The 27,500-nt window shown below is 44.6% G+C and overlaps 59 non-coding genes across 59 annotated transcripts in view; all 59 read right to left on the bottom strand.

Moving 5' to 3' along the window:
- Positions 1–15, bottom strand: part of TRNAL-CAG (transfer RNA leucine (anticodon CAG)) — an 83-nt gene extending 68 nt beyond the window's left edge. Inside the window, exon 1 of the tRNA in view lies at positions 1–15. This exon is cut by the window's left edge and continues 68 nt beyond it. This is a non-coding gene — a tRNA (tRNA-Leu).
- Positions 16–628: 613 nt separating this feature from the next.
- TRNAT-UGU (transfer RNA threonine (anticodon UGU)) lies at positions 629–701 on the bottom strand. Its single transcript has one exon. It is a non-coding gene; the product is annotated as a tRNA-Thr (tRNA).
- Positions 702–1,496: 795 nt separating this feature from the next.
- On the bottom strand, positions 1,497–1,569 carry TRNAT-UGU (transfer RNA threonine (anticodon UGU)). Its single transcript has one exon. It is a non-coding gene; the product is annotated as a tRNA-Thr (tRNA).
- A 99-nt stretch (positions 1,570–1,668) lies between these two features.
- Positions 1,669–1,751, bottom strand: TRNAL-CAG (transfer RNA leucine (anticodon CAG)). Its single transcript has one exon. It is a non-coding gene; the product is annotated as a tRNA-Leu (tRNA).
- Positions 1,752–2,430: 679 nt separating this feature from the next.
- TRNAT-UGU (transfer RNA threonine (anticodon UGU)) lies at positions 2,431–2,503 on the bottom strand. The gene has a single exon. It is a non-coding gene; the product is annotated as a tRNA-Thr (tRNA).
- Positions 2,504–3,297: 794 nt separating this feature from the next.
- On the bottom strand, positions 3,298–3,370 carry TRNAT-UGU (transfer RNA threonine (anticodon UGU)). Its single transcript has one exon. It is a non-coding gene; the product is annotated as a tRNA-Thr (tRNA).
- Positions 3,371–3,469: 99 nt separating this feature from the next.
- On the bottom strand, positions 3,470–3,552 carry TRNAL-CAG (transfer RNA leucine (anticodon CAG)). The gene has a single exon. It is a non-coding gene; the product is annotated as a tRNA-Leu (tRNA).
- Positions 3,553–4,164: 612 nt separating this feature from the next.
- On the bottom strand, positions 4,165–4,237 carry TRNAT-UGU (transfer RNA threonine (anticodon UGU)). The gene has a single exon. It is a non-coding gene; the product is annotated as a tRNA-Thr (tRNA).
- Positions 4,238–4,336: 99 nt separating this feature from the next.
- Positions 4,337–4,419, bottom strand: TRNAL-CAG (transfer RNA leucine (anticodon CAG)). The gene has a single exon. It is a non-coding gene; the product is annotated as a tRNA-Leu (tRNA).
- A 679-nt stretch (positions 4,420–5,098) lies between these two features.
- On the bottom strand, positions 5,099–5,171 carry TRNAT-UGU (transfer RNA threonine (anticodon UGU)). Its single transcript has one exon. It is a non-coding gene; the product is annotated as a tRNA-Thr (tRNA).
- Positions 5,172–5,270: 99 nt separating this feature from the next.
- Positions 5,271–5,353, bottom strand: TRNAL-CAG (transfer RNA leucine (anticodon CAG)). The gene has a single exon. It is a non-coding gene; the product is annotated as a tRNA-Leu (tRNA).
- Positions 5,354–5,965: 612 nt separating this feature from the next.
- On the bottom strand, positions 5,966–6,038 carry TRNAT-UGU (transfer RNA threonine (anticodon UGU)). The gene has a single exon. It is a non-coding gene; the product is annotated as a tRNA-Thr (tRNA).
- A 90-nt stretch (positions 6,039–6,128) lies between these two features.
- On the bottom strand, positions 6,129–6,211 carry TRNAL-CAG (transfer RNA leucine (anticodon CAG)). Its single transcript has one exon. It is a non-coding gene; the product is annotated as a tRNA-Leu (tRNA).
- Positions 6,212–6,890: 679 nt separating this feature from the next.
- TRNAT-UGU (transfer RNA threonine (anticodon UGU)) lies at positions 6,891–6,963 on the bottom strand. Its single transcript has one exon. It is a non-coding gene; the product is annotated as a tRNA-Thr (tRNA).
- A 99-nt stretch (positions 6,964–7,062) lies between these two features.
- On the bottom strand, positions 7,063–7,145 carry TRNAL-CAG (transfer RNA leucine (anticodon CAG)). The gene has a single exon. It is a non-coding gene; the product is annotated as a tRNA-Leu (tRNA).
- Positions 7,146–7,757: 612 nt separating this feature from the next.
- On the bottom strand, positions 7,758–7,830 carry TRNAT-UGU (transfer RNA threonine (anticodon UGU)). The gene has a single exon. It is a non-coding gene; the product is annotated as a tRNA-Thr (tRNA).
- Positions 7,831–7,929: 99 nt separating this feature from the next.
- TRNAL-CAG (transfer RNA leucine (anticodon CAG)) lies at positions 7,930–8,012 on the bottom strand. The gene has a single exon. It is a non-coding gene; the product is annotated as a tRNA-Leu (tRNA).
- A 612-nt stretch (positions 8,013–8,624) lies between these two features.
- TRNAT-UGU (transfer RNA threonine (anticodon UGU)) lies at positions 8,625–8,697 on the bottom strand. The gene has a single exon. It is a non-coding gene; the product is annotated as a tRNA-Thr (tRNA).
- A 99-nt stretch (positions 8,698–8,796) lies between these two features.
- On the bottom strand, positions 8,797–8,879 carry TRNAL-CAG (transfer RNA leucine (anticodon CAG)). The gene has a single exon. It is a non-coding gene; the product is annotated as a tRNA-Leu (tRNA).
- A 612-nt stretch (positions 8,880–9,491) lies between these two features.
- TRNAT-UGU (transfer RNA threonine (anticodon UGU)) lies at positions 9,492–9,564 on the bottom strand. The gene has a single exon. It is a non-coding gene; the product is annotated as a tRNA-Thr (tRNA).
- A 99-nt stretch (positions 9,565–9,663) lies between these two features.
- Positions 9,664–9,746, bottom strand: TRNAL-CAG (transfer RNA leucine (anticodon CAG)). The gene has a single exon. It is a non-coding gene; the product is annotated as a tRNA-Leu (tRNA).
- Positions 9,747–10,359: 613 nt separating this feature from the next.
- Positions 10,360–10,432, bottom strand: TRNAT-UGU (transfer RNA threonine (anticodon UGU)). The gene has a single exon. It is a non-coding gene; the product is annotated as a tRNA-Thr (tRNA).
- A 795-nt stretch (positions 10,433–11,227) lies between these two features.
- TRNAT-UGU (transfer RNA threonine (anticodon UGU)) lies at positions 11,228–11,300 on the bottom strand. The gene has a single exon. It is a non-coding gene; the product is annotated as a tRNA-Thr (tRNA).
- A 99-nt stretch (positions 11,301–11,399) lies between these two features.
- TRNAL-CAG (transfer RNA leucine (anticodon CAG)) lies at positions 11,400–11,482 on the bottom strand. The gene has a single exon. It is a non-coding gene; the product is annotated as a tRNA-Leu (tRNA).
- A 679-nt stretch (positions 11,483–12,161) lies between these two features.
- Positions 12,162–12,234, bottom strand: TRNAT-UGU (transfer RNA threonine (anticodon UGU)). The gene has a single exon. It is a non-coding gene; the product is annotated as a tRNA-Thr (tRNA).
- Positions 12,235–12,333: 99 nt separating this feature from the next.
- On the bottom strand, positions 12,334–12,416 carry TRNAL-CAG (transfer RNA leucine (anticodon CAG)). The gene has a single exon. It is a non-coding gene; the product is annotated as a tRNA-Leu (tRNA).
- A 157-nt stretch (positions 12,417–12,573) lies between these two features.
- TRNAL-CAG (transfer RNA leucine (anticodon CAG)) lies at positions 12,574–12,656 on the bottom strand. The gene has a single exon. It is a non-coding gene; the product is annotated as a tRNA-Leu (tRNA).
- A 612-nt stretch (positions 12,657–13,268) lies between these two features.
- On the bottom strand, positions 13,269–13,341 carry TRNAT-UGU (transfer RNA threonine (anticodon UGU)). The gene has a single exon. It is a non-coding gene; the product is annotated as a tRNA-Thr (tRNA).
- Positions 13,342–13,440: 99 nt separating this feature from the next.
- On the bottom strand, positions 13,441–13,523 carry TRNAL-CAG (transfer RNA leucine (anticodon CAG)). Its single transcript has one exon. It is a non-coding gene; the product is annotated as a tRNA-Leu (tRNA).
- A 612-nt stretch (positions 13,524–14,135) lies between these two features.
- TRNAT-UGU (transfer RNA threonine (anticodon UGU)) lies at positions 14,136–14,208 on the bottom strand. Its single transcript has one exon. It is a non-coding gene; the product is annotated as a tRNA-Thr (tRNA).
- Positions 14,209–14,307: 99 nt separating this feature from the next.
- TRNAL-CAG (transfer RNA leucine (anticodon CAG)) lies at positions 14,308–14,390 on the bottom strand. Its single transcript has one exon. It is a non-coding gene; the product is annotated as a tRNA-Leu (tRNA).
- Positions 14,391–15,002: 612 nt separating this feature from the next.
- Positions 15,003–15,075, bottom strand: TRNAT-UGU (transfer RNA threonine (anticodon UGU)). Its single transcript has one exon. It is a non-coding gene; the product is annotated as a tRNA-Thr (tRNA).
- Positions 15,076–15,174: 99 nt separating this feature from the next.
- Positions 15,175–15,257, bottom strand: TRNAL-CAG (transfer RNA leucine (anticodon CAG)). Its single transcript has one exon. It is a non-coding gene; the product is annotated as a tRNA-Leu (tRNA).
- Positions 15,258–15,869: 612 nt separating this feature from the next.
- Positions 15,870–15,942, bottom strand: TRNAT-UGU (transfer RNA threonine (anticodon UGU)). The gene has a single exon. It is a non-coding gene; the product is annotated as a tRNA-Thr (tRNA).
- Positions 15,943–16,041: 99 nt separating this feature from the next.
- On the bottom strand, positions 16,042–16,124 carry TRNAL-CAG (transfer RNA leucine (anticodon CAG)). The gene has a single exon. It is a non-coding gene; the product is annotated as a tRNA-Leu (tRNA).
- Positions 16,125–16,737: 613 nt separating this feature from the next.
- TRNAT-UGU (transfer RNA threonine (anticodon UGU)) lies at positions 16,738–16,810 on the bottom strand. Its single transcript has one exon. It is a non-coding gene; the product is annotated as a tRNA-Thr (tRNA).
- Positions 16,811–17,777: 967 nt separating this feature from the next.
- Positions 17,778–17,860, bottom strand: TRNAL-CAG (transfer RNA leucine (anticodon CAG)). The gene has a single exon. It is a non-coding gene; the product is annotated as a tRNA-Leu (tRNA).
- Positions 17,861–18,473: 613 nt separating this feature from the next.
- Positions 18,474–18,546, bottom strand: TRNAT-UGU (transfer RNA threonine (anticodon UGU)). The gene has a single exon. It is a non-coding gene; the product is annotated as a tRNA-Thr (tRNA).
- Positions 18,547–18,645: 99 nt separating this feature from the next.
- Positions 18,646–18,728, bottom strand: TRNAL-CAG (transfer RNA leucine (anticodon CAG)). The gene has a single exon. It is a non-coding gene; the product is annotated as a tRNA-Leu (tRNA).
- A 613-nt stretch (positions 18,729–19,341) lies between these two features.
- Positions 19,342–19,414, bottom strand: TRNAT-UGU (transfer RNA threonine (anticodon UGU)). Its single transcript has one exon. It is a non-coding gene; the product is annotated as a tRNA-Thr (tRNA).
- A 99-nt stretch (positions 19,415–19,513) lies between these two features.
- Positions 19,514–19,596, bottom strand: TRNAL-CAG (transfer RNA leucine (anticodon CAG)). Its single transcript has one exon. It is a non-coding gene; the product is annotated as a tRNA-Leu (tRNA).
- A 613-nt stretch (positions 19,597–20,209) lies between these two features.
- On the bottom strand, positions 20,210–20,282 carry TRNAT-UGU (transfer RNA threonine (anticodon UGU)). The gene has a single exon. It is a non-coding gene; the product is annotated as a tRNA-Thr (tRNA).
- A 98-nt stretch (positions 20,283–20,380) lies between these two features.
- Positions 20,381–20,463, bottom strand: TRNAL-CAG (transfer RNA leucine (anticodon CAG)). Its single transcript has one exon. It is a non-coding gene; the product is annotated as a tRNA-Leu (tRNA).
- A 612-nt stretch (positions 20,464–21,075) lies between these two features.
- Positions 21,076–21,148, bottom strand: TRNAT-UGU (transfer RNA threonine (anticodon UGU)). Its single transcript has one exon. It is a non-coding gene; the product is annotated as a tRNA-Thr (tRNA).
- A 99-nt stretch (positions 21,149–21,247) lies between these two features.
- TRNAL-CAG (transfer RNA leucine (anticodon CAG)) lies at positions 21,248–21,330 on the bottom strand. Its single transcript has one exon. It is a non-coding gene; the product is annotated as a tRNA-Leu (tRNA).
- Positions 21,331–21,941: 611 nt separating this feature from the next.
- Positions 21,942–22,014, bottom strand: TRNAT-UGU (transfer RNA threonine (anticodon UGU)). The gene has a single exon. It is a non-coding gene; the product is annotated as a tRNA-Thr (tRNA).
- Positions 22,015–22,114: 100 nt separating this feature from the next.
- Positions 22,115–22,197, bottom strand: TRNAL-CAG (transfer RNA leucine (anticodon CAG)). Its single transcript has one exon. It is a non-coding gene; the product is annotated as a tRNA-Leu (tRNA).
- A 613-nt stretch (positions 22,198–22,810) lies between these two features.
- Positions 22,811–22,883, bottom strand: TRNAT-UGU (transfer RNA threonine (anticodon UGU)). The gene has a single exon. It is a non-coding gene; the product is annotated as a tRNA-Thr (tRNA).
- Positions 22,884–22,982: 99 nt separating this feature from the next.
- On the bottom strand, positions 22,983–23,065 carry TRNAL-CAG (transfer RNA leucine (anticodon CAG)). Its single transcript has one exon. It is a non-coding gene; the product is annotated as a tRNA-Leu (tRNA).
- Positions 23,066–23,676: 611 nt separating this feature from the next.
- Positions 23,677–23,749, bottom strand: TRNAT-UGU (transfer RNA threonine (anticodon UGU)). The gene has a single exon. It is a non-coding gene; the product is annotated as a tRNA-Thr (tRNA).
- Positions 23,750–23,848: 99 nt separating this feature from the next.
- Positions 23,849–23,931, bottom strand: TRNAL-CAG (transfer RNA leucine (anticodon CAG)). The gene has a single exon. It is a non-coding gene; the product is annotated as a tRNA-Leu (tRNA).
- A 613-nt stretch (positions 23,932–24,544) lies between these two features.
- On the bottom strand, positions 24,545–24,617 carry TRNAT-UGU (transfer RNA threonine (anticodon UGU)). Its single transcript has one exon. It is a non-coding gene; the product is annotated as a tRNA-Thr (tRNA).
- A 99-nt stretch (positions 24,618–24,716) lies between these two features.
- Positions 24,717–24,799, bottom strand: TRNAL-CAG (transfer RNA leucine (anticodon CAG)). The gene has a single exon. It is a non-coding gene; the product is annotated as a tRNA-Leu (tRNA).
- A 611-nt stretch (positions 24,800–25,410) lies between these two features.
- Positions 25,411–25,483, bottom strand: TRNAT-UGU (transfer RNA threonine (anticodon UGU)). Its single transcript has one exon. It is a non-coding gene; the product is annotated as a tRNA-Thr (tRNA).
- Positions 25,484–25,582: 99 nt separating this feature from the next.
- On the bottom strand, positions 25,583–25,665 carry TRNAL-CAG (transfer RNA leucine (anticodon CAG)). The gene has a single exon. It is a non-coding gene; the product is annotated as a tRNA-Leu (tRNA).
- Positions 25,666–26,277: 612 nt separating this feature from the next.
- On the bottom strand, positions 26,278–26,350 carry TRNAT-UGU (transfer RNA threonine (anticodon UGU)). Its single transcript has one exon. It is a non-coding gene; the product is annotated as a tRNA-Thr (tRNA).
- Positions 26,351–26,449: 99 nt separating this feature from the next.
- On the bottom strand, positions 26,450–26,532 carry TRNAL-CAG (transfer RNA leucine (anticodon CAG)). The gene has a single exon. It is a non-coding gene; the product is annotated as a tRNA-Leu (tRNA).
- Positions 26,533–27,144: 612 nt separating this feature from the next.
- TRNAT-UGU (transfer RNA threonine (anticodon UGU)) lies at positions 27,145–27,217 on the bottom strand. The gene has a single exon. It is a non-coding gene; the product is annotated as a tRNA-Thr (tRNA).
- Positions 27,218–27,316: 99 nt separating this feature from the next.
- Positions 27,317–27,399, bottom strand: TRNAL-CAG (transfer RNA leucine (anticodon CAG)). The gene has a single exon. It is a non-coding gene; the product is annotated as a tRNA-Leu (tRNA).
- Positions 27,400–27,500: the final 101 nt, after the last annotated feature.

Here is a 27,500-nt window from a genome sequence, read left to right as displayed (position 1 = left end):
CTCGGCCATCCTGACCTGTTGAGGAGTGCTTTAGCAAGATCCCGTGATGCTCATATGTAGTCTAATGTGCTGCTATCTCTGCGGAGGCCTACGTGTCAACGTTTAGGCTTCATGTCACTCTTCCGCCTGGAGCTCAAGGAACAAAAGAAATCTGTTGAACGTCACATGATGGAGAAAATGCTCTACAACAAGCCTCACCCTTTTCACCTTTTTCTTGCTACCTTCCTCATGTACAAAGCATTGGAAGAAAAATACAAAGACACATGTTAAAAGTGCAAAAGTAGTATCTTAATACAAGGATACCCAGATATCCAGCGTCTTGCAGTTAGCAAGATATCTCTCTTTGCTTGAATTGCACTTTTCTTTCCATGCGGATAGCGAGCGTCTTGCAGTTAGCAAGATATCTGTTTGCTTGATTTGCACTCTTCTTTCCATGCAGAATTAGAGAGCGAGTCTTTGTAGCAGATGTTATCTCTTTCAAGATGTGGGGAAATTCAAGTTGTCCTAACCTTTAGATTTCATAATCTCGAGGCCTTCATATAATCATAACCTAACCGTTACCTTGGGCCTTTTGGGGAAAAATCTAATTATGTCAATTTGCGAGCTACGGTTCCCGAAAACGGCAGAAAGGCCCCAGCGAGATTTGAAATCGCGACCCCTGGTTTACAAGACCAGTGCTCTAACCCCTGAGCTATGGAGCCCTGTTTTTCTAATGTTGGACAGCATTTTTTTTGCACTAGAGCTAGAGCGCTAAAGGAGCAAGAGAACCTAAAGAGCAAGCTGTGAAAAGCTGAAACTGCTTTCAGTTGTGGGATTCGAACCCACGCCTCCAGTGGAGACTGCAACCTGAACGCAGCGCCTTAGACCGCTCGGTCACCCTGACCTGTTGAGGAGTGCTTCAGCAAGATCCCGTGAGGCTCATATGTAGTCTAATGTGCTGCTATCTCTGCGGAGGCCTACGTGTCAACGTTTTGGCTTCATGTCGCTCTTCCGCCTGGAGCTCAAGGAACAAAAGTAATCTGTTGAACGTCACATGATGGAGAAAATGCTCTACAACAAGCCTCACCCTTTTCACCTTTTTCTTGCTACCTTCCTCATGTACAAAGCATTGGAAGAAAAATACAAAGACACATGTTAAAAGTGCAAAAGTAGTTTCCTAATACAAGGACACGCAGATAGCCAGCGTCTTGCAGTTAGCAAGATATCTCTCTTTGCTTGAATGGCACTTTTCTTTCCATGCGGATAGCGAGCGTCTTGCAGTTAGCAAGATATCTGTTTGCTTGAATTGCACTCTTCTTTCCATGCAGAATTAGAGAGCGAGTCTTTGTAGCAGATGTTATCTCTTTCAAGATGTGGGGAAATTCAACTTGTCCTAACCTTTAGATTTCATAATCTCGAGGCCTTCATATAGTCATAACCTAACCATTACCTTGGGCCTCTTGGGGAAAAATCTAATTATGCCAATTTGCGAGCTACGGTTCCTGAAAACGGCAGAAAGGCCCCAGCGAGATTTGAACTCGCGACCCCTGGTTTACAAGACCAGTGCTCTAACCCCTGAGCTATGGAGCCCTGTTTTTCTAATTTTGGACAGCATTTTTTTTGCACTAGAGCTAGAGCGCTAAAGGAGCAAGAGAACCTAAAGAGCAAGCTGTGAAAAGCTGAAACTGCTGTCAGTAGTGGGATTCGAACCCACGCCTCCAGTGGAGACTGCGACCTGAACGCAGCGCCTTAGACCGCTCGGTCATCCTGACCTGTCGAGGAGTGCTTCAGCAAGATCCCGTGAGGCTCATATGTAGTCTAATGTGCTGCTATCTCTGCGGAGGCCTACGTGTCAAAGTTTTGGCTTCATGTCGCTCTTCCGCCTGGAGCTCAAGGAACAAAAGAAATCTGTTGAACGTCACATGATGGAGAAAATGCTCTACAACAAGCCTCACCCTTTTCACCTTTTTCTTGCTACCTTCCTCATGTACAAAGCATTGGAAGAAAAATACAAAGACACATGTTAAAAGTGCAAAAGTAGTATCTTAATACAATGATACGCAGATATCCAGCGTCTTGCAGTTAGCAAGATATCTCTCTTTGCTTGAATTGCACTTTTCTTTCCATGCGGATAGCGAGCGTCTTGCAGTTAGCAAGATATCTCTCTTTGCTTGAATTGCACTTTTCTTTCCATGCGGATAGCGAGCGTCTTGCAGTTAGCAAGATATCTGTTTGCTTGAATTGCACTCTTCTTTCCATGCAGAATTAGAGAGCGAGTCTTTGTAGCAGATGTTATCTCTTTCAAGATGTGGTGAAATTCAAGTTGTCCTAACCATTAAATTTCATCATCTCGAGGCCTTCATATAGTCATAACCTTACGTTACTTTGGGCCTTTTGGGGAAAAATCTAATTATGCCAATTTGCGAGCTACGGTTCCCGAAAATGGCAGAAAGGCCCCAGTGAGATTTGAACTCGCGACCTCTGGTTTACAAGACCAGTGCTCTAACCCCTGAGCTATGGAGCCCTATTTTTTTCATGTTGGATAGCATTTTTTTTGCACTAGAGCTAGAGCGCTAAAGGAGCAAGAGAACCTAAAGAGCAAGCTGTGAAAAGCTGAAACTGCTTTCAGAAGTTGGATTCGAACCCACGCCTCCAGTGGAGACTGCAACCTGAACGCAGCGCCTTAGACTGCTCGGCCATCCTGACCTGTTGAGGAGTGCTTTAGCAAGATCCCGTGATGCTCATATGTAGTCTAATGTGCTGCTATCTCTGCGGAGGCCTACGTCTCAACGTTTTGGCTTCATGTCGCTCTTCCGCCTGGAGCTCAAGGAACAAAAGAAATCTGTTGAACGTCACATGATGGAGAAAATGCTCTACAACAAGCCTCACCCTTTTCACCTTTTTCTTGCTACCTTCCTCATGTACAAAGCATTGGAAGAAAAATACAAAGACACATGTTAAAAGTGCAAAAGTAGTATCTTAATACAAGGATACGCAGATAGCCAGCGTCTTGCAGTTAGCAAGATATCTCTCTTTGCTTGAATTGCACTTTTCTTTCCATGCGGATAGCGAGCGTCTTGCAGTTAGCAATATATCTGTTTGCTTGAATTGCACTTTTCTTTCCATGCAGAATTAGAGAGCAAGTCTTTGTAGCAGATGTTATCTCTTTCAAGATGTGGTGAAATTCAAGTTGTCCTAACCATTAAATTTCATTATCTCGAGGCCTTCATATAGTCATAACCTTACGTTACCTTGGGCCTTTTGGGGAAAAATCTAATTATGCCAATTTGCGAGCTACGGTTCCCGAAAATGGCAGAAAGGCCCCAGCGAGATTTGAACTCGCGACCTCTGGTTTACAAGACCAGTGCTCTAACCCCTGAGCTATGGAGCCCTATTTTTCTAATGTTGGACAGCATTTTTTTTGCACTAGAGCTAGAGCGCTAAAGGAGCAAGAGAACCTAAAGAGCAAGCTGTGAAAAGCTGAAACTGCTGTCAGAAGTGGGATTCGAACCCACGCCTCCAGTGGAGACTGCGACCTGAACGCAGCGCCTTAGACCGCTCGGCCATCCTGACCTGTTGAGGAGTGCTTTAGCAAGATCCCGTGATGCTCATATGTAGTCTAATGTGCTGCTATCTCTGCGGAGGCCTACGTGTCAACGTTTAGGCTTCATGTCACTCTTCCACCTGGAGCTCAAGGAACAAAAGAAATCTGTTGAACGTCACATGATGGAGAAAATGCTCAACAACAAGCCTCACCCTTTTCACCTTTTTCTTGCTACCTTCCTCATGTACAAAGCATTGGAAGAAAAATACAAAGACACATGTTAAAAGTGCAAAAGTAGTATCTTAATATAAGGACACGCAGATAGCCAGCGTCTTGCAGTTAGCAAGATATCTCTCTTTGCTTGAATTGCACTTTTCTTTCCATGCGGATAGCGAGCGTCTTGCAGTTAGCAAGATATCTGTTTGCTTGAATTGCACTCTTCTTTCCATGCAGAATTAGAGAGCGAGTGTTTGTAGCAGATGTTATCTCTTTCAAGATGTGGTGAAATTCAAGTTGTCCTAACCATTAAATTTCATCATCTCGAGGCCTTCATATAGTCATAACCTTACGTTACCTTGGGCCTTTTGGGGGAAAATCTAATTATGCCAATTTGCGAGCTACGGTTCCCGCAAATGGCAGAAAGGCCCCAGCGAGATTTGAACTCGCGACCCCTGGTTTACAAGACCAGTGCTCTAACCCCTGAGCTATGGAGCCCTATTTTTCTAATGTTGGACAGCATTTTTTTTGCACTAGAGCTAGAGCGCTAAAGGAGCAAGAGAACCTAAAGAGCAAGCTGTGAAAAGCTGAAACTGCTGTCAGAAGTGGGATTCGAACCCACGCCTCCAGTGGAGACTGCGACCTGAACGCAGCGCCTTAGACCGCTCGGCCATCCTGACCTGTCGAGGAGCGCTTTAGCAAGATCCCGTGATGCTCATATGTAGTCTAATGTGCTGCTATCTCTGCGGAGGCCTACGTGTCAACGTTTAGGCTTCATGTCACTCTTCCGCCTGGAGCTCAAGGAACAAAAGAAATCTGTTGAACGTCACATGATGGAGAAAATGCTCTACAACAAGCCTCACCCTTTTCACCTTTTTCTTGCTACCTTCCTCATGTACAAAGCATTGGAAGAAAAATACAAAGACACATGTTAAAAGTGCAAAAGTAGTATCTTAATACAATGATACGCAGATATCCAGCGTCTTGCAGTTAGCAAGATATCTCTCTTTGCTTGAATTGCACTTTTCTTTCCATGCGGATAGCGAGCGTCTTGCAGTTAGCAAGATATCTCTCTTTGCTTGAATTGCACTTTTCTTTCCATGCGGATAGCGAGCGTCTTGCAGTTAGCAAGATATCTGTTTGCTTGAATTGCACTCTTCTTTCCATGCAGAATTAGAGAGCGAGTCTTTGTAGCAGATGTTATCTCTTTCAAGATGTGGTGAAATTCAAGTTGTCCTAACCATTAAATTTCATCATCTCGAGGCCTTCATATAGTCATAACCTTACGTTACTTTGGGCCTTTTGGGGAAAAATCTAATTATGCCAATTTGCGAGCTACGGTTCCCGAAAATGGCAGAAAGGCCCCACTGAGATTTGAACTCGCGACCTCTGGTTTACAAGACCAGTGCTCTAACCCCTGAGCTATGGAGCCCTATTTTTTTCATGTTGGATAGCATTTTTTTTGCACTAGAGCTAGAGCGCTAAAGGAGCAAGAGAACCTAAAGAGCAAGCTGTGAAAAGCTGAAACTGCTTTCAGAAGTGGGATTCGAACCCACGCCTCCAGTGGAGACTGCGACCTGAACGCAGCGCCTTAGACTGCTCGGCCATCCTGACCTGTTGAGGAGCTCTTTAGCAAGATCCCGTGATGCTCATATGTAGTCTAATGTGCTGCTATCTCTGCGGAGGCCTACGTCTCAACGTTTTGGCTTCATGTCGCTCTTCCGCCTGGAGCCCAAGGAACAAAAGAAATCTGTTGAACGTCATATGATGGAGAAAATGCTCTACAACAAGCCTCACCCTTTTCACCTTTTTCTTGCTACCTTTCTCATGTACAAAGCATTGGAAGAAAAATACAAAGACACATGTTAAAAGTGCAAAAGTAGTATCTTAATACAAGGATACGCAGATAGCCAGCGTCTTGCAGTTAGCAAGATATCTCTCTTTGCTTGAATTGCACTTTTCTTTCCATGCGGATAGCGAGCGTCTTGCAGTTAGCAATATATCTGTTTGCTTGAATTGCACTTTTCTTTCCATGCAGAATTAGAGAGCAAGTCTTTGTAGCAGATGTTATCTCTTTCAAGATGTGGTGAAATTCAAGTTGTCCTAACCATTAAATTTCATTATCTCGAGGCCTTCATATAGTCATAACCTTACGTTACCTTGGGCCTTTTGGGGAAAAATCTAATTATGCCAATTTGCGAGCTACGGTTCCCGAAAATGGCAGAAAGGCCCCAGCGAGATTTGAACTCGCGACCTCTGGTTTACAAGACCAGTGCTCTAACCCCTGAGCTACGGAGCCCTATTTTTCTAATGTTGGACAGCATTTTTTTTGCACTAGAGCTAGAGCGCTAAAGGAGCAAGAGAGCAAGCTGTGAAAAGCTGAAACTGCTGTCAGAAGTGGGATTCGAACCCACGCCTCCAGTGGAGACTGCGACCTGAACGCAGCGCCTTAGACCGCTCGGCCATCCTGACCTGTCGAGGAGCGCTTTAGCAAGATCCCGTGATGCTCATATGTAGTCTAATGTGCTGCTATCTCTGCGGAGGCCTACGTGTCAACGTTTAGGCTTCATGTCACTCTTCCGCCTGGAGCTCAAGGAACAAAAGAAATCTGTTGAACGTCACATGATGGAGAAAATGCTCTACAACAAGCCTCACCCTTTTCACCTTTTTCTTGCTACCTTCCTCATGTACAAAGCATTGGAAGAAAAATACAAAGACACATGTTAAAAGTGCAAAAGTAGTATCTTAATACAATGATACGCAGATATCCAGCGTCTTGCAGTTAGCAAGATATCTCTCTTTGCTTGAATTGCACTTTTCTTTCCATGCGGATAGCGAGCGTCTTGCAGTTAGCAAGATATCTCTCTTTGCTTGAATTGCACTTTTCTTTCCATGCGGATAGCGAGCGTCTTGCAGTTAGCAAGATATCTGTTTGCTTGAATTGCACTCTTCTTTCCATGCAGAATTAGAGAGCGAGTCTTTGTAGCAGATGTTATCTCTTTCAAGATGTGGTGAAATTCAAGTTGTCCTAACCATTAAATTTCATCATCTCGAGGCCTTCATATAGTCATAACCTTACGTTACTTTGGGCCTTTTGGGGAAAAATCTAATTATGCCAATTTGCGAGCTACGGTTCCCGAAAATGGCAGAAAGGCCCCACTGAGATTTGAACTCGCGACCTCTGGTTTACAAGACCAGTGCTCTAACCCCTGAGCTATGGAGCCCTATTTTTTTCATGTTGGATAGCATTTTTTTTGCACTAGAGCTAGAGCGCTAAAGGAGCAAGAGAACCTAAAGAGCAAGCTGTGAAAAGCTGAAACTGCTTTCAGAAGTGGGATTCGAACCCACGCCTCCAGTGGAGACTGCGACCTGAACGCAGCGCCTTAGACTGCTCGGCCATCCTGACCTGTTGATGAGCTCTTTAGCAAGATCCCGTGATGCTCATATGTAGTCTAATGTGCTGCTATCTCTGCGGAGGCCTACGTCTCAACGTTTTGGCTTCATGTCGCTCTTCCGCCTGGAGCCCAAGGAACAAAAGAAATCTGTTGAACGTCATATGATGGAGAAAATGCTCTACAACAAGCCTCACCCTTTTCACCTTTTTCTTGCTACCTTTCTCATGTACAAAGCATTGGAAGAAAAATACAAAGACACATGTTAAAAGTGCAAAAGTAGTATCTTAATACAAGGATACGCAGATAGCCAGCGTCTTGCAGTTAGCAAGATATCTCTCTTTGCTTGAATTGCACTTTTCTTTCCATGCGGATAGCGAGCGTCTTGCAGTTAGCAATATATCTGTTTGCTTGAATTGCACTTTTCTTTCCATGCAGAATTAGAGAGCAAGTCTTTGTAGCAGATGTTATCTCTTTCAAGATGTGGTGAAATTCAAGTTGTCCTAACCATTAAATTTCATTATCTCGAGGCCTTCATATAGTCATAACCTTACGTTACCTTGGGCCTTTTGGGGAAAAATCTAATTATGCCAATTTGCGAGCTACGGTTCCCGAAAATGGCAGAAAGGCCCCAGCGAGATTTGAACTCGCGACCTCTGGTCTACAAGACCAGTGCTCTAACCCCTGAGCTATGGAGCCCTATTTTTCTAATGTTGGACAGCATTTTTTTTGCACTAGAGCTAGAGCGCTAAAGGAGCAAGAGAACCTAAAGAGCAAGCTGTGAAAAGCTGAAACTGCTGTCAGAAGTGGGATTCGAACCCACGCCTCCAGTGGAGACTGCGACCTGAACGCAGCGCCTTAGACCGCTCGGCCATCCTGACCTGTTGAGAAGTGCTTTAGCAAGATCCCGTGATGCTCATATGTAGTCTAATGTGCTGCTATCTCTGCGGAGGCCTACGTCTCAACGTTTAGGCTTCATGTCACTCTTCCGCCTGGAGCTCAAGGAACAAAAGAAATCTGTTGAACGTCACATGATGGAGAAAATGCTCTACAACAAGCCTCACCCTTTTCACCTTTTTCTTGCTACCTTCCTCATGTACAAAGCATTGGAAGAAAAATACAAAGACACATGTTAAAAGTGCAAAAGTAGTATCTTAATACAAGGATACGCAGATATCCAGCGTCTTGCAGTTAGCAAGATATCTCTCTTTGCTTGAATTGCACTTTTCTTTCCATGCGGATAGCGAGCGTCTTGCAGTTAGCAAGATATCTGTTTGCTTGAATTGCACTCTTCTTTCCATGCAGAATTAGAGAGCGAGTCTTTGTAGCAGATGTTATCTCTTTCAAGATGTGGTGAAATTCAAGTTGTCCTAACCATTAAATTTCATTATCTCGAGGCCTTCATATAGTCATAACCTTACGTTACCTTGGGCCTTTTGGGGAAAAATCTAATTATGCCAATTTGCGAGCTACGGTTCCCGAAAATGGAAGAAAGGCCCCAGCGAGATTTGAACTCGCGACCTCTGGTTTACAAGACCAGTGCTCTAACCCCTGAGCTATGGAGCCCTATTTTTCTAGTGTTGGACAGCATTTTTTTTGCACTAGAGCTAGAGCGCTAAAGGAGCAAGAGAACCTAAAGAGCAAGCTGTGAAAAGCTGAAACTGCTGTCAGAAGTGGGATTCGAACCCTCGCCTCCAGTGGAGACTGCGACCTGAACGCAGCGCCTTAGACCGCTCGGCTATCCTGACCTGTTGAGGAGTGCTTTAGCAAGATCCCGTGATGCTCATATGTAGTCTAATGTGCTGCTATCTCTGCGGAGGCCTACGTCTCAACGTTTTGGCTTCATGTCGCTCTTCCGCCTGGAGCTCAAGGAACAAAAGAAATCTGTTGAACGTCATATGATGGAGAAAATGCTCTACAACAAGCCTCACCCTTTTCACCTTTTTCTTGCTACCTTCCTCATGTACAAAGCATTGGAAGAAAAATACAAAGACACATGTTAAAAGTGCAAAAGTAGTATCTTAATACAAGGATACGCAGATAGCCAGCGTCTTGCAGTTAGCAAGATATCTCTCTTTGCTTGAATTGCACTTATCTTTCCATGCGGATAGCGAGCGTCTTGCAGTTAGCAATATATCTGTTTGCTTGAATTGCACTTTTCTTTCCATGCAGAATTAGAGAGCAAGTCTTTGTAGCAGATGTTATCTCTTTCAAGATGTGGTGAAATTCAACTTGTCCTAACCTTTAGATTTCATTATCTCGAGGCCTTCATATAGTCATAACCTTACGTTACCTTGGGCCTTTTGGGGAAAAATCTAATTATGCCAATTTGCGAGCTACGGTTCCCGAAAATGGCAGAAAGGCCCCAGCGAGATTTGAACTCGCGACCTCTGGTTTACAAGACCAGTGCTCTAACCCCTGAGCTATAGAGCCCTATTTTTCTAATGTTGGACAGCATTTTTTTTGCACTAGAGCTAGAGCGCTAAAGAAGCAAGAGAACCTAAAGAGCAAGCTGTGAAAAGCAGAAACTGCTGTCAGAAGTGGGATTCGAACCCACGCCTCCAGTGGAGACTGCGACCTGAACGCAGCGCCTTAGACCGCTCGGCCATCCTGACCTGTTGAGGAGTGCTTTAGCAAGATCCCGTGATGCTCATATGTAGTCTAATGTGCTGCTATCTCTGCGGAGGCCTACGTGTCAACGTTTAGGCTTCATGTCACTCTTCCGCCTGGAGCTCAAGGAACAAAAGAAATCTGCTGAACGTCACATGATGGAGAAAATGCTCTACAACAAGCCTCACCCTTTTCACCTTTTTCTTGCTACCTTCCTCATGTACAAAGCATTGGAAGAAAAATACAAAGACACATGTTAAAAGTGCAAAAGTAGTATCTTAATACAAGGACACGCAGATATCCAGCGTCCTGCAGTTAGCAAGATATCTCTCTTTGCTTGAATTGCACTTTTCTTTCCATGCGGATAGCGAGCGTCTTGCAGTTAGCAAGATATCTGTTTGCTTGAATTGCACTCTTCTTTCCATGCAGAATTAGAGAGCGAGTCTTTGTAGCAGATGTTATCTCTTTCAAGATGTGGGGAAATTCAAGTTGTCCTAACCTTTAGATTTCATAATCTCGAGGCCTTCATATAGTCATAACCTAACCGTTACCTTGGGCCTTTTGGGGAAAAATCTAATTATGCCAATTTGCGAGCTACGGTTCCTGAAAACGGCAGAAAAGCCCCAGTGAGATTTGAACTCGCGACCCCTGGTTTACAAGACCAGTGCTCTAACCCCTGAGCTATGGAGCCCTGTTTTTCTAATTTTGGACAGCATTTTTTTTGCACTAAAGCTAGAGCGTTAAAGGAGCAAGAGAACCTAAAGAGCAAGCTGTGAAAAGCTGAAACTGCTTTCAGTAGTGGGATTCGAACCCACGCCTCCAGTGGAGACTGCAACCTGAACGCAGCGCCTTAGACCGCTCGGTCATCCTTACCTGTTGAGGAGTGCTTCAGCAAGATCCCGTGAGGCTCATATGTAGTCTAATGTGCTGCTATCTCTACGGAGGCCTACGTGTCAACGTTTTGGCTTCATGTCGCTCTTCCGCCTGGAGCTCAAGGAACAAAAGTAATCTGTTGAATGTCACATGATGGAGAAAATGCTCAACAACAAGCCTCACCCTTTTCACCTTTTTCTTGCTACCTTCCTCATGTACAAAGCATTGGAAGAAAAATACAAAGACACATGTTAAAAGTGCAAAAGTAGTATCTTAATATAAGGACACGCAGATAGCCAGCGTCTTGCAGTTAGCAAGATATCTCTCTTTGCTTGAATTGCACTTTTCTTTCCATGCGGATAGCGAGCGTCTTGCAGTTAGCAAGATATCTGTTTGCTTGAATTGCACTCTTCTTTCCATGCAGAATTAGAGAGCGAGTCTTTGTAGCAGATGTTATCTCTTTCAAGATGTGGGGAAATTCAACTTGTCCTAACCTTTAGATTTCATAATCTCGAGGCCTTCATATAGTCATAACCTAACCATTACCTTGGGCCTTTTGGGGAAAAATCTATTTATGCCAATTTGCGAGCTACGGTTCCTGAAAACAGCAGAAAGGCCCCAGCGAGATTTGAACTCGCGACCCCTGGTTTACAAGACCAGTGCTCTAACCCCTGAGCTATGGAGCCCTGTTTTTCTAATTTTGGACAGCATTTTTTTTGCACTAGAGCTAGAGCGCTAAAGGAGCAAGAGAACCTAAAGAGCAAGCTGTGAAAAGCTGAAACTGCTGTCAGTAGTGGGATTCGAACCCACGCCTCCAGTGGAGACTGCGACCTGAACGCAGCGCCTTAGACCGCTCGGTCATCCTGACCTGTCGAGGAGTGCTTCAGCAAGATCCCGTGAGGCTCATATGTAGTCTAATGTGCTGCTATCTCTGCGGAGGCCTACGTCTCAACGTTTTGGCTTCATGTCGCTCTTCCGCCTGGAGCTCAAGGAACAAAAGTAATCTGTTGAACGTCACATGATGGAGAAAATGCTCTACAACAAGCCTCACCCTTTTCACCTTTTTCTTGCTACCTTCCTCATGTACAAAGCATTGGAAGAAAAATACAAAGACACATGTTAAAAGTGCAAAAGTAGTATCTTAATACAATGATACGCAGATATCCAGCGTCTTGCAGTTAGCAAGATATTTCTCTTTGCTTGAATTGCACTTTTCTTTCCATGCGGATAGCGAGCGTCTTGCAGTTAGCAAGATATCTCTCTTTGCTTGAATTGCACTTTTCTTTCCATGCGGATAGCGAGCGTCTTGCAGTTAGCAAGATATCTGTTTGCTTGAATTGCACTCTTCTTTCCATGCAGAATTAGAGAGCGAGTCTTTGTAGCAGATGTTATCTCTTTCAAGATGTGGTGAAATTCAAGTTGTCCTAACCATTAAATTTCATCATCTCGAGGCCTTCATATAGTCATAACCTTACGTTACTTTGGGCCTTTTGGGGAAAAATCTAATTATGCCAATTTGCGAGCTACGGTTCCCGAAAATGGCAGAAAGGCCCCAGTGAGATTTGAACTCGCGACCTCTGGTTTACAAGACCAGTGCTCTAACCCCTGAGCTATGGAGCCCTATTTTTTTCATGTTGGATAGCATTTTTTTTGCACTAGAGCTAGAGCGCTAAAGGAGCAAGAGAACCTAAAGAGCAAGGTGTGAAAAGCTGAAACTGCTTTCAGAAGTGGGATTCGAACCCACGCCTCCAGTGGAGACTGCGACCTGAACGCAGCGCCTTAGACCGCTCGGCCATCCTGACCTGTTGAGGAGTGCTTTAGCAAGATCCCGTGATGCTCATATGTAGTCTAATGTGCTGCTATCTCTGCGGAGGCCTACGTGTCAACGTTTTGGCTTCATGTCGCTCTTCCGCCTGGAGCTCAAGGAACAAAAGTAATCTGTTTTCAGAAGTTATCTGCTTTCAGAAGTGGGATTCGAACCCACGCCTCCAGTGGAGACTGCGACCTGAACGCAGCGCCTTAGACCGCTCGGCCATCCTGACCTGTTGAGGAGTGCTTTAGCAAGATCCCGTGATGCTCATATGTAGTCTAATGTGCTGCTATCTCTGCGGAGGCCTACGTGTCAACGTTTTGGCTTCATGTCGCTCTTCCGCCTGGAGCTCAAGGAACAAAAGTAATCTGTTGAACGTCACATGATGGAGAAAATGCTCTACAACAAGCCTCACCCTTTTCACCTTTTTCTTGCTACCTTCCTCATGTACAAAGCATTGGAAGAAAAATACAAAGACACATGTTAAAAGTGCAAAAGTAGTATCTTAATACAAGGATACGCAGATATCCAGCGTCTTGCAGTTAGCAAGATATCTCTCTTTGCTTGAATTGCACTTTTCTTTCCATGCGGATAGCGAGCGTCTTGCAGTTAGCAATATATCTGTTTGCTTGAATTGCACTTTTCTTTCCATGCAGAATTAGAGAGCAAGTCTTTGTAGCAGATGTTATCTCTTTCAAGATGTGGTGAAATTCAAGTTGTCCTAACCATTAAATTTCATTATCTCGAGGCCTTCATATAGTCATAACCTTACGATACCTTGGGCCTTTTGGGGAAAAATCTAATTATGCCAATTTGCGAGCTACGGTTCCCGAAAATGGCAGAAAGGCCCCAGCGAGATTTGAACTTGCGACCTCTGGTTTACAAGACCAGTGCTCTAACCCCTGAGCTATGGAGCCCTATTTTTCTAATGTTGGACAGCATTTTTTTTGCACTAGAGCTAGAGCGCTAAAGGAGCAAGAGAACCTAAAGAGCAAGCTGTGAAAAGCTGAAACTGCTGTCAGAAGTGGGATTCGAACCCACGCCTCCAGTGGAGACTGCGACCTGAACGCAGCGCCTTAGACTGCTCGGCCATCCTGACCTGTTGAGGAGTGCTTTAGCAAGATCCCGTGATGCTCATATGTAGTCTAATGTGCTGCTATCTCTGCGGAGGCCTACGTCTCAACGTTTTGGCTTCATGTCGCTCTTCCGCCTGGAGCTCAAGGAACAAAAGAAATCTGTTGAACGTCATATGATGGAGAAAATGCTCTACAACAAGCCTCACCCTTTTCACCTTTTTCTTGCTACCTTCCTCATGTACAAAGCATTGGAAGAAAAATACAAAGACACATGTTAAAAGTGCAAAAGTAGTATCTTAATACAAGGATACGCAGATAGGCAGCGTCTTGCAGTTAGCAAGATATCTCTCTTTGCTTGAATTGCACTTTTCTTTCCATGCGGATAGCGAGCGTCTTGCAGTTAGCAATATATCTGTTTGCTTGAATTGCACTTTTCTTTCCATGCAGAATTAGAGAGCAAGTCTTTGTAGCAGATGTTATCTCTTTCAAGATGTGGTGAAATTCAAGTTGTCCTAACCATTAAATTTCATTATCTCGAGGCCTTCATATAGTCATAACCTTACGTTACCTTGGGCCTTTTGGGGAAAAATCTAATTATGCCAATTTGCGAGCTACGGTTCCCGAAAATGGCAGAAAGGCCCCAGCGAGATTTGAACTCGCGACCTCTGGTTTACAAGACCAGTGCTCTAACCCCTGAGCTATGGAGCCCTATTTTTCTAATGTTGGACAGCATTTTTTTTGCACTAGAGCTAGAGCGCTAAAGGAGCAAGAGAACCTAAAGAGCAAGCTGTGAAAAGCTGAAACTGCTGTCAGAAGTGGGATTCGAACCCACGCCTCCAGTGGAGACTGCGACCTGAACGCAGCGCCTTAGACCGCTCGGCCATCCTGACCTGTTGAGGAGTGCTTTAGCAAGATCCCGTGATGCTCATATGTAGTCTAATGTGCTGCTATCTCTGCGGAGGCCTACGTCTCAACGTTTTGGCTTCATGTCGCTCTTCCGCCTGGAGCTCAAGGAACAAAAGAAATCTGTTGAACGTCATATGATGGAGAAAATGCTCTACAACAAGCCTCACCCTTTTCACCTTTTTCTTGCTACCTTCCTCATGTACAAAGCATTGGAAGAAAAATACAAAGACACATGTTAAAAGTGCAAAAGTAGTATCTTAATACAAGGATACGCAGATAGCCAGCGTCTTGCAGTTAGCAAGATATCTCTCTTTGCTTGAATTGCACTTTTCTTTCCATGCGGATAGCGAGCGTCTTGCAGTTAGCAAGATATCTGTTTGCTTGAATTGCACTCTTCTTTCCATGCAGAATTAGAGAGCGAGTCTTTGTAGCAGATGTTATCTCTTTCAAGATGTGGGGAAATTCAAGTTGTCCTAACCATTAAATTTCATCATCTCGAGGCCTTCATATCATCATAACCTTACGTTACCTTGGGCCTTTTGGGGGAAAATCTAATTATGCCAATTTGCGAGCTACGGTTCCCGAAAATGGCAGAAAGGCCCCAGCGAGATTTGAACTCGCGACTTCTGGTCTACAAGACCAATGCTCTAACCCCTGAGCTATGGAGCCCTATTTTTCTAATGTTGGACAGCATTTTTTTTGCACTAGAGCTAGAGCGCTAAAGGAGCAAGAGAACCTAAAGAGCAAGCTGTGAAAAGCTGAAACTGCTGTCAGAAGTGGGATTCGAACCCACGCCTCCAGTGGAGACTGCGACCTGAACGCAGCGCCTTAGACCGCTCGGCCATCCTGACCTGTTGAGGAGTGCTTTAGCAAGATCCCGTGATGCTCATATGTAGTCTAATGTGCTGCTATCTCTGCGGAGGCCTACGTCTCAACGTTTTGGCTTCATGTCGCTCTTCCGCCTGGAGCTCAAGGAACAAAAGAAATCTGTTGAACGTCATATGATGGAGAAAATGCTCTACAACAAGCCTCACCCTTTTCACCTTTTTCTTGCTACCTTCCTCATGTACAAAGCATTGGAAGAAAAATACAAAGACACATGTTAAAAGTGCAAAAGTAGTATCTTAATACAAGGATACGCAGATAGCCAGCGTCTTGCAGTTAGCAAGATATCTCTCTTTGCTTGAATTGCACTTTTCTTTCCATGCGGATGGCGAGCGTCTTGCAGTTAGCAATATATCTGTTTGCTTGAATTGCACTTTTCTTTCCATGCAGAATTAGAGAGCAAGTCTTTGTAGCAGATGTTATCTCTTTCAAGATGTGGTGAAATTCAAGTTGTCCTAACCATTAAATTTCATTATCTCGAGGCCTTCATATAGTCATAACCTTACGTTACCTTGGGCCTTTTGGGGAAAAATCTAATTATGCCAATTTGCGAGCTACGGTTCCCGAAAATGGAAGAAAGGCCCCAGCGAGATTTGAACTCGCGACCTCTGGTTTACAAGACCAGTGCTCTAACCCCTGAGCTATGGAGCCCTATTTTTCTAATGTTGGACAGCATTTTTTTTGCACTAGAGCTAGAGCGCTAAAGGAGCAAGAGAACCTAAAGAGCAAGCTGTGAAAAGCTGAAACTGCTGTCAGAAGTGGGATTCGAACCCACGCCTCCAGTGGAGACTGCGACCTGAACGCAGCGCCTTAGACCGCTCGGCCATCCTGACCTGCTGAGGAGTGCTTTAGCAAGATCCCGTGATGCTCATATGTAGTCTAATGTGCTGCTATCTCTGCGGAGGCCTACGTCTCAACGTTTAGGCTTCATGTCACTCTTCCGCCTGGAGCTCAAGGAACAAAAGAAATCTGTTGAACGTCACATGATGGAGAAAATGCTCTACAACAAGCCTCACCCTTTTCACCTTTTTCTTGCTACCTTCCTCATGTACAAAGCATTGGAAGAAAAATACAAAGACACATGTTAAAAGTGCAAAAGTAGTATCCTAATACAAGGATACCCAGATATCCAGCGTCTTGCAGTTAGCAAGATATCTCTCTTTGCTTGAATTGCACTTTTCTTTCCATGTGGATAGCGAGCGTCTTGCAGTTAGCAAGATATCTGTTTGCTTGATTTGCACTCTTCTTTCCATGCAGAATTAGAGAGCGAGTCTTTGTAGCAGATGTTATCTCTTTCAAGATGTGGGGAAATTCAAGTTGTCCTAACCTTTAGATTTCATAATCTCGAGGCCTTCATATAGTCATAACCTAACCGTTACCTTGGGCCTTTTGGGGAAAAATCTAATTATGTCAATTTGCGAGCTACGGTTACCGAAAACGGCAGAAAGGCCCCAGCGAGATTTGAACTTGCGACCCCTGGTTTACAAGACCAGTGCTCTAACCCCTGAGCTATGGAGCCCTGTTTTTCTAATGTTGGACAGCATTTTTTTTGCACTAGAGCTAGAGCGCTAAAGGAGCAAGAGAACCTAAAGAGCAAGCTGTGAAAAGCTGAAACTGCGGTCAGAAGTGGTATTCGAACCCACGCCTCCAGTGGAGACTGCGACCTGAATGCAGCGCCTTAGACCGCTCGGTCATCCTGACCTGTTGAGGAGTGCTTCAGCAAGATCCCGTGAGGCTCATATGTAGTCTAATGTGCTGCTATCTCTGCGGAGGCCTACGTGTCAACGTTTAGGCTTCATGTCGCTCTTCCGCCTGGAGCTCAAGGAACAAAAGTAATCTGTTGAACGTCACATGATGGAGAAAATGCTGTACAACAAGCCTCACCCTTTTCACCTTTTTCTTGCTACCTTCCTCATGTACAAAGCATTGGAAGAAAAATACAAAGACACATGTTAAAAGTGCAAAAGTAGTATCCTAATACAAGGACACGCAGATAGGCAGCGTCTTGCAGTTAGCAATATATCTCTCTTTGCTTGAATTGCACTTTTCTTTCCATGCGGATAGCGAGCATCTTGCAGTTAGCAAGATATCTGTTTGCTTGAATTGCACTCTTCTTTCCATGCAGAATTAGAGAGCGAGTGTTTGTAGCAGATGTTATCTCTTTCAAGATGTGGGGAAATTCAAGTTGTCCTAACCATTAAATTTCATCATCTCGAGGCCTTCATATAGTCATAAACTTACGTTACCTTGGGCCTTTTGGGGGAAAATCTAATTATGCCAATTTGCGAGCTACGGTTCCCGAAAATGGCAGAAAGGCCCCAGCGAGATTTGAACTCGCGACCTCTGGTTTAACAAGACCAGTGCTCTAACCCCTGAGCTATGGAGCCCTATTTTTCTAATGTTGGACAGCATTTTTTTTGCACTAGAGCTAGAGCGCTAAAGGAGCAAGAGAACCTAAAGAGCAAGCTGTGAAAAGCTGAAACTGCTGTCAGAAGTGGGATTCGAACCCACGCCTCCAGTGGAGACTGCGACCTGAACGCAGCGCCTTAGACCGCTCGGCTATCCTCACCTGTTGAGGAGTGCTTTAGCAAGATCCCGTGATGCTCATATGTAGTCTAATGTGCTGCTATCTCTGCGGAGGCCTACGTGTCAACGTTTAGGCTTCATGTCACTCTTCCGCCTGGAGCTCAAGGAACAAAAGAAATCTGTTGAACGTCATATGATGGAGAAAATGCTCTACAACAAGCCTCACCCTTTTCACCTTTTTCTTGCTACCTTCCTCATGTACAAAGCATTGGAAGAAAAATACAAAGACACATGTTAAAAGTGCAAAAGTAGTATCTTAATACAAGGATACGCAGATATCCAGCGTCTTGCAGTTAGCAAGATATCTCTCTTTGCTTGAATTGCACTTTTCTTTCCATGCGGATAGCGAGTGTCTTGCAGTTAGCAAGATATCTGTTTGCTTGAATTGCACTCTTCTTTCCATGCAGAATTAGAGAGCGAGTCTTTGTAGCAGATGTTATCTCTTTCAAGATGTGGTGAAATTCAAGTTGTCCTAACCTTTAGATTTCATAATCTCGAGGCCTTCATATAGTCATAACCTAACCGTTACCTTGGGCCTTTTGGGGAAAAATCTAACTTTGCCAATTTGCGAACTACGGTTCCCGAAAACGGCAGAAAGGCCCCAGCGAGATTTGAACTCACGACCCCTGGTTTACAAGACCAGTGCTCTAACCCCTGAGCTATGGAGCCCTGTTTTTCTGATTTTGGACAGCATTTTTTTTGCACTAGAGCTAGAGCGCTAAAGAAGCAAGAGAACCTAAAGAGCAAGCTGTGAAAAGCAGAAACTGCTGTCAGAAGTGGGATTCGAACCCACGCCTCCAGTGGAGACTGCGACCTGAACGCAGCGCCTTAGACCGCTCGGCCATCCTGACCTGTTGAGGAGTGCTTTAGCAAGATCCCGTGATGCTCATATGTAGTCTAATGTGCTGCTATCTCTGCGGAGGCCTACGTGTCAACGTTTAGGCTTCATGTCACTCTTCCGCCTGGAGCTCAAGGAACAAAAGAAATCTGTTGAACGTCACATGATGGAGAAAATGCTCTACAACAAGCCTCACCCTTTTCACCTTTTTCTTGCTACCTTCCTCATGTACAAAGCATTGGAAGAAAAATACAAAGACACATGTTAAAAGTGCAAAAGTAGTATCTTAATACAAGGACACGCAGATATCCAGCGTCCTGCAGTTAGCAAGATATCTCTCTTTGCTTGAATTGCACTTTTCTTTCCATGCGGATAGCGAGCGTCTTGCAGTTAGCAAGATATCTGTTTGCTTGAATTGCACTCTTCTTTCCATGCAGAATTAGAGAGCGAGTCTTTGTAGCAGATGTTATCTCTTTCAAGATGTGGGGAAATTCAAGTTGTCCTAACCTTTAGATTTCATAATCTCGAGGCCTTCATATAGTCATAACCTAACCGTTACCTTGGGCCTTTTGGGGAAAAATCTAATTATGCCAATTTGCGAGCTACGGTTCCCGAAAACGGCAGAAAAGCCCCAGCGAGATTTGAATTCGCGACCCCTGGTTTACAAGACCAGTGCTCTAACCCCTGAGCTATGGAGCCCTGTTTTTCTAATTTTGGACAGCATTTTTTTTGCACTAGAGCTAGAGCGCTAAAGGAGCAAGAGAACCTAAAGAGCTAGCTGTGAAAAGCTGAAACTGCTGTCAGAAGTGGGATTCGAACCCACGCCTCCAGTGGAGACTGCGACCTGAACGCAGCGCCTTAGACCGCTCGGCCATCCTGACCTGTTAAGGAATTCTTTAGCAAGATCCCATGATGATCATATGTAGTCTAATGTGCTGCTATCTCTGCGGAGGCCTACGTTTCAACGTTTAGGCTTCATGTCACTCTTCCGCCTGGAGCTCAAGGAACAAAAGAAATCTGTTGAACGTCACATGATGGAGAAAATGCTCTACAACAAGCCTCACCCTTTTCACCTTTTTCTTGCTACCTTCCTCATGTACAAAGCATTGGAAGAAAAATACAAAGACACATGTTAAAAGTGCAAAAGTAGTATCTTAATACAAGGACACGCAGATATCCAGCGTCTTGCAGTTAGCAAGATATCTCTCTTTGCTTGAATTGCACTTTTCTTTCCATGCGGATAGCGAGCGTCTTGCAGTTAGCAAGATATCTGTTTGCTTGAATTGCACTCTTCTTTCCATGCAGAATTAGAGAGCGAGTCTTTGTAGCAGATGTTATCTCTTTCAAGATGTGGGGAAATTCAAGTTGTCCTAACCTTTAGATTTCATAATCTCGAGGCTTTCATATAGTCATAACCTAACCGTTACCTTGGGCCTTTTGGGGAAAAATCTAATTATGCCAATTTGCGAGCTATGGTTCCTGAAAACGGCAGAAAGGCCCCAGCGAGATTTGAACTCGCGACCCCTGGTTTACAAGACCAGTGCTCTAACCCCTGAGCTATGGAGCCCTGTTTTTCAAATTTTGGACAGCATTGTTTTGCACTAAAGCTAGAGCGCTAAAGGAGCAAGAGAACCTAAAGAGCTAGCTGTGAAAAGCTGAAACTGCTGTCAGAAGTGGGATTCGAACCCACGCCTCCAGTGGAGACTGCGACCTGAACGCAGCGCCTTAGACCGCTCGGCCATCCTGACCTGTTAAGGAATTCTTTAGCAAGATCCCATGATGATCATATGTAGTCTAATGTGCTGCTATCTCTGCGGAGGCCTACGTTTCAACGTTTAGGCTTCATGTCACTCTTCCGCCTGGAGCTCAAGGAACAAAAGAAATCTGTTGAACGTCACATGATGGAGAAAATGCTCTACAACAAGCCTCACCCTTTTCACCTTTTTCTTGCTACCTTCCTCATGTACAAAGCATTGGAAGAAAAATACAAAGACACATGTTAAAAGTGCAAAAGTAGTATCTTAATACAAGGACACGCAGATATCCAGCGTCTTGCAGTTAGCAAGATATCTCTCTTTGCTTGAATTGCACTTTTCTTTCCATGCGGATAGCGAGCGTCTTGCAGTTAGCAAGATATCTGTTTGCTTGAATTGCACTCTTCTTTCCATGCAGAATTAGAGAGCGAGTCTTTGTAGCAGATGTTATCTCTTTCAAGATGTGGGGAAATTCAAGTTGTCCTAACCTTTAGATTTCATAATCTCGAGGCCTTCATATAGTCATAACCTTACGTTACCTTGGGCCTTTTGGGGAAAAATCTAATTATGTCAGTTTGCGAGCTACGGTTCCCGAAAACGGCAGAAAGGCCCCAGCGAGATTTGAACTCGCGACCCCTGGTTTACAAGACCAGTGCTCTAACCCCTAAACTATGGAGCCCTGTTTTTCTAATTTTGGACAGCATTTTTTTTGCACTAAAGCTAGAGCGCTAAAGGAGCAAGAGAACCTAAAGAGCAAGCTGTGAAAAGCTGAAACTGCTGTCAGAAGTGGGATTCGAACCCACGCCTCCAGTGGAGACTGCAACCTGAACGCAGCGCCTTAGACTGCTCGGCCATCCTGACCTGTTGAGGAGTGCTTCAGCAAGATCCCGTGACGCTCATATGTTGTCTAATGTGCTGCTATCTCTGCGGAGGCCTACGTCTCAACGTTTTGGCTTCATGTCGCTCTTCCGCCTGGAGCTCAAGGAACAAAAGAAATCTGTTGAACGTCACATGATGGAGAAAATGCTCTACAACAAGCCTCACCCTTTTCACCTTTTTCTTGCTACCTTCCTCATGTACAAAGCATTGGAAGAAAAATACAAAGACACATGTTAAAAGTGCAAAAGTAGTATCCTAATACAAGGACACGCAGATAGCCAGCGTCTTGCAGTTAGCAAGATATCTCTCTTTGCTTGAATTGCACTTTTCTTTCCATGCGGATAGCGAGCGTCTTGCAGTTAGCAAGATATCTGTTTGCTTGAATTGCACTCTTCTTTCCATGCAGAATTAGAGAGCGAGTCTTTGTAGCAGATGTTATCTCTTTCAAGATGTGGGGAAATTCAAATTGTCCTAACCTTTAGATTTCATAATCTCGAGGCCTTCTTTGTCATAACCTAACCTTTACCTTGGGCTTTTTCGGGAAAAATCTAATTATGCCAATTTGCGAGCTACGGTTCCCGAAAACGGCAGAAAGGCCCCAGCGAGATTTGAACTCTCGACCCCTGGTTTACAAGACCAGTGCTCTAACCCCTGAGCTATGGAGCGCTGTTTTTCTAATTTTGGACAGCATTTTTTTTTGCACTAGAGCTAGAGCGCTAAAGGAGCAAGAGAACCTAAAGAGCAAGCTGTGAAAAGCTGAAACTGCTGTCAGTAGTGGGATTCGAACCCACGCCTCCAGTGGAGACTGCGACCTGAACGCAGTGCCTTAGACCGCTCGGTCATCCTGACCTGTTGAGGAGTGCTTCAGCAAGATCCCGTGAGGCTCATATGTAGTCTAATGTGCTGCTATCTCTGCGGAGGCCTACGTGTCAAAGTTTTGGCTTCATGTCGCTCTTCCGCCTGGAGCTCAAGGAACAAAAGTAATCTGTTGAACGTCACATGATGGAGAAAATGCTCTACAACAAGCCTCACCCTTTTCACCTTTTTCTTGCTACCTTCCTCATGTACAAAGCATTGGAAGAAAAATACAAAGACACATGTTAAAAGTGCAAAAGTAGTATCCTAATACAAGGACACGCAGATAGCCAGCGTCTTGCAGTTAGCAAGATATCTCTCTTTGCTTGAATTGCACTTTTCTTTCCATGCGGATAGCGAGCGTCTTGCAGTTAGCAAGATATCTGTTTGCTTGAATTGCACTCTTCTTTCCATGCAGAATTAGAGAGCGAGTCTTTGTAGCAGATGCTATCTCTTTCAAGATGTGGGGAAATTCAAGTTGTCCTAACCTTTAGATTTCATAATCTCGAGGCCTTCATATAGTCATAACCTAACCGTTACCTTGGGCCTTTTGGGGAAAAATCTAATTATGTCAATTTGCGAGCTACGGTTCCCGAAAACGGCAGAAAGGCCCCAGCGAGATTTGAACTCGCGACCCCTGGTTTACATGACCAGTGCTCTAACCCCTGAGCTATGGAGCCCTGTTTTTCTAATTTTGGACAGCATTTTTTTTGCACTAAAGCTAGAGCGCTAAAGGAGCAAGAGAACCTAAAAAGCAAGCTGTGAAAAGCTGAAACTGCTGTCAGAAGTGGGATTCGAACCCACGCCTCCAGTGGAGACTGCGACCTGAACGCAGCGCCTTAGACCGCTCGGCCATCCTGACCTGTTGATGAGTGCTTCAGCAAGATCCCGTGAGGCTCATATGTAGTCTAATGTGCTGCTATCTCTGCGGAGGCCTACGTGTCAACGTTTTGGCTTCATGTCGCTCTTCCGCCTGGAGCTCAAGGAACAAAAGTAATCTGTTGAACGTCACATGATGGAGAAAATGCTCTACAACAAGCCTCACCCTTTTCACCTTTTTCTTGCTACCTTCCTCATGTACAAAGCATTGGAAGAAAAATACAAAGACACATGTTAAAAGTGCAAAAGTAGTATCCTAATACAAGGACACGCAGATAGCCAGCGTCTTGCAGTTAGCAAGATATCTCTCTTTGCTTGAATTGCACTTTTCTTTCCATGCGGATAGCGAGCGTCTTGCAGTTAGCAAGATATCTGTTTGCTTGAATTGCACTCTTCTTTCCATGCAGAATTAGAGAGTGAGTCTTTGTAGCAGATGTTATCTCTTTCAAGATGTGGGGAAATTCAAGTTGTCCTAACCTTTAGATTTCATAATCTCGAGGCCTTCTTTGTCATAACCTAACCGTTACCTTGGGCTTTTTCGGGAAAAATCTAATTATGCCAATTTGCGAGCTACGGTTCCCTAAAACGGCAGAAAGGCCCCAGCGAGATTTGAACTCTCGACCCCTGGTTTACAAGACCAGTGCTCTAACCCCTGAGCTATGGAGCGCTGTTTTTCTAATTTTGGACAGCATTTTTTTTGCACTAGAGCTAGAGCGCTAAAGGAGCAAGAGAACCTAAAGAGCAAGCTGTGAAAAGCTGAAACTGCTGTCAGTAGTGGGATTCGAACCCACGCCTCCAGTGGAGACTGCGACCTGAACGCAGTGCCTTAGACCGCTCGGTCATCCTGACCTGTTGAGGAGTGCTTCAGCAAGATCCCGTGAGGCTCATATGTAGTCTAATGTGCTGCTATCTCTGCGGAGGCCTACGTCTCAACGTTTTGGCTTCATGTCGCTCTTCCGCCTGGAGCTCAAGGAACAAAAGTAATCTGTTGAACGTCACATGATGGAGAAAATGCTCTACAACAAGCCTCACCCTTTTCACCTTTTTCTTGCTACCTTCCTCATGTACAAAGCATTGGAAGAAAAATACAAAGACACATGTTAAAAGTGCAAAAGTAGTATCCTAATACAAGGACACGCAGATAGCCAGCGTCTTGCAGTTAGCAAGATATCTCTCTTTGCTTGAATTGCACTTTTCTTTCCATGCGGATAGCGAGCGTCTTGCAGTTAGCAAGATATCTGTTTGCTTGAATTGCACTCTTCTTTCCATGCAGAATTAGAGAGCGAGTCTTTGTAGCAGATGCTATCTCTTTCAAGATGTGGGGAAATTCAAGTTGTCCTAACCTTTAGATTTCATAATCTCGAGGCCTTCATATATTCATAACCTAACCGTTACCTTGGGCCTTTTGGGGAAAAATCTAATTATGTCAATTTGCGAGCTACGGTTCCCGAAAACGGCAGAAAGGCCCCAGCGAGATTTGAACTCGCGACCCCTGGTTTACATGACCAGTGCTCTAACCCCTGAGCTATGGAGCCCTGTTTTTCTAATTTTGGACAGCATTTTTTTTGCACTAAAGCTAGAGCGCTAAAGGAGCAAGAGAACCTAAAAAGCAAGCTGTGAAAAGCTGAAACTGCTGTCAGAAGTGGGATTCGAACCCACGCCTCCAGTGGAGACTGCGACCTGAACGCAGCGCCTTAGACCGCTCGGCCATCCTGACCTGTTGATGAGTGCTTCAGCAAGATCCCGTGAGGCTCATATGTAGTCTAATGTGCTGCTATCTCTGCGGAGGCCTACGTCTCAACGTTTTGGCTTCATGTCGCTCTTCCGCCTGGAGCTCAAGGAACAAAAGTAATCTGTTGAACGTCACATGATGGAGAAAATGCTCTACAACAAGCCTCACCCTTTTCACCTTTTTCTTGCTACCTTCCTCATGTACAAAGCATTGGAAGAAAAATACAAAGACACATGTTAAAAGTGCAAGAGTAGTATCCTAATACAAGGACACGCAGATAGCCAGCGTCTTGCAGTTAGCAAGATATCTCTCTTTGCTTGAATTGCACTTTTCTTTCCATGCGGATAGCGAGCGTCTTGCAGTTAGCAAGATATCTGTTTGCTTGAATTGCACTCTTCTTTCCATGCAGAATTAGAGAGTGAGTCTTTGTAGCAGATGTTATCTCTTTCAAGATGTGGGGAAATTCAAGTTGTCCTAACCTTTAGATTTCATAATCTCGAGGCCTTCTTTGTCATAACCTAACCGTTACCTTGGGCTTTTTCGGGAAAAATCTAATTATGCCAATTTGCGAGCTACGGTTCCCTAAAACGGCAGAAAGGCCCCAGCGAGATTTGAACTCTCGACCCCTGGTTTACAAGACCAGTGCTCTAACCCCTGAGCTATGGAGCGCTGTTTTTCTAATTTTGGACAGCATTTTTTTTGCACTAGAGCTAGAGCGCTAAAGGAGCAAGAGAACCTAAAGAGCAAGCTGTGAAAAGCTGAAACTGCTGTCAGAAGTGGGATTCGAACCCACGCCTCCAGTGGAGACTGCGACCTGAACGCAGCGCCTTAGACAGCTCGGCCATCCTGACCTGTTGAGGAGTGCTTCAGCAAGATCCCGTGACGCTCATATGTTGTCTAATGTGCTGCTATCTCTGCGGAGGCCTACGTCTCAACGTTTTGGCTTCATGTCGCTCTTCCGCCTGGAGCTCAAGGAACAAAAGAAATCTGTTGAACGTCACATGATGGAGAAAATGCTCTACAACAAGCCTCACCCTTTTCACCTTTTTCTTGCTACCTTCCTCATGTACAAAGCATTGGAAGAAAAATACAAAGACACATGTTAAAAGTGCAAAAGTAGTATCCTAATACAAGGACACGCAGATAGCCAGCGTCTTGCAGTTAGCAAGATATCTCTCTTTGCTTGAATTGCACTTTTCTTTCCATGCGGATAGCGAGCGTCTTGCAGTTAGCAAGATATCTGTTTGCTTGAATTGCACTCTTCTTTCCATGCAGAATTAGAGAGCGAGTCTTTGTAGCAGATGTTATCTCTTTCAAGATGTGGTGAAATTCAAGTTGTCCTAACCATTAAATTTCATCATCTCGAGGCCTTCATATCATCATAACCTTACGTTACCTTGGGCCTTTTGGGGGAAAATCTAATTATGCCAATTTGCGAGCTACGGTTCCCGAAAATGGCAGAAAGGCCCCCGCGAGATTTGAACTCGCGACCTCTGGTCTACAAGACCAGTGCTCTAACCCCTGAGCTATGGAGCCCTATTTTCCTAATGTTGGACAGCATTTTTTTTGCACTAGAGCTAGAGCGCTAAAGGAGCAAGAGAACCTAAAGAGCAAGCTGTGAAAAGCTGAAACTGCTGTCAGAAGTGGGATTCGAACCCATGCCTCCAGTGGAGACTGCGACCTGAACGCAGCGCCTTAGACCGCTCGGCCATCCTGACCTGTTGAGGAGTGCTTTAGCAAGATCCCGTGATGCTCATATGTAGTCTAATGTGCTGCTATCTCTGCGGAGGCCTACGTGTCAACGTTTAGGCTTCATGTCGCTCTTCCGCCTGGAGCTCAAGGAACAAAAGTAATCTGTTGAACGTCACATGATGGAGAAAATGCTCAACAACAAGCCTCACCCTTTTCACCTTTTTCTTGCTACCTTCCTCATGTACAAAGCATTGGAAGAAAAATACAAAGACACATGTTAAAAGTGCAAAAGTAGTATCTTAATATAAGGACACGCAGATAGCCAGCGTCTTGCAGTTAGCAAGATATCTCTCTTTGCTTGAATTGCACTTTTCTTTCCATGCGGATAGCGAGCGTCTTGCAGTTAGCAAGATATCTGTTTGCTTGAATTGCACTCTTCTTTCCATGCAGAATTAGAGAGCGAGTGTTTGTAGCAGATGTTATCTCTTTCAAGATGTGGTGAAATTCAAGTTGTCCTAACCATTAAATTTCATCATCTCGAGGCCTTCATATAGTCATAACCTTACGTTACCTTGGGCCTTTTGGGGGAAAATCTAATTATGCCAATTTGCGAGCTACGGTTCCCGAAAATGGCAGAAAGGCCCCAGTGAGATTTGAACTCGCGACCTCTGGTCTACAAGACCAGTGCTCTAACCCCTGAGCTATGGAGCCCTATTTTTAAAATGTTGGACAGCATTTTTTTTGCACTAGAGCTAGAGCGCTAAAGGAGCAAGAGAACCTAAAGAGCAAGCTGTGAAAAGCTGAAACTGCTTTCAGAAGTGGGATTCGAACCCACGCCTCCAGTGGAGACTGCGACCTGAACGCAGCGCCTTAGACAGCTCGGCCATCCTGACCTGTTGAGGAGTGCTTTAGCAAGATCCCGTGATGCTCATATGTAGTCTAATGTGCTGCTATCTCTGCGGAGGCCTACGTCTCAACGTTTAGGCTTCATGTC

The sequence above is a fragment of the Staurois parvus genome, unplaced genomic scaffold, assembly GCF_062004578.1.
Source record: "Staurois parvus isolate SC_StPar_1 unplaced genomic scaffold, SC_StPar_1.0 ptg000151l, whole genome shotgun sequence".
Lineage (NCBI taxonomy): Eukaryota > Metazoa > Chordata > Amphibia > Anura > Ranidae > Staurois > Staurois parvus.
The sequence above is the reverse complement of the archived record's forward strand: the minus strand, read 5'-3'. Positions and strand labels throughout refer to the sequence as shown.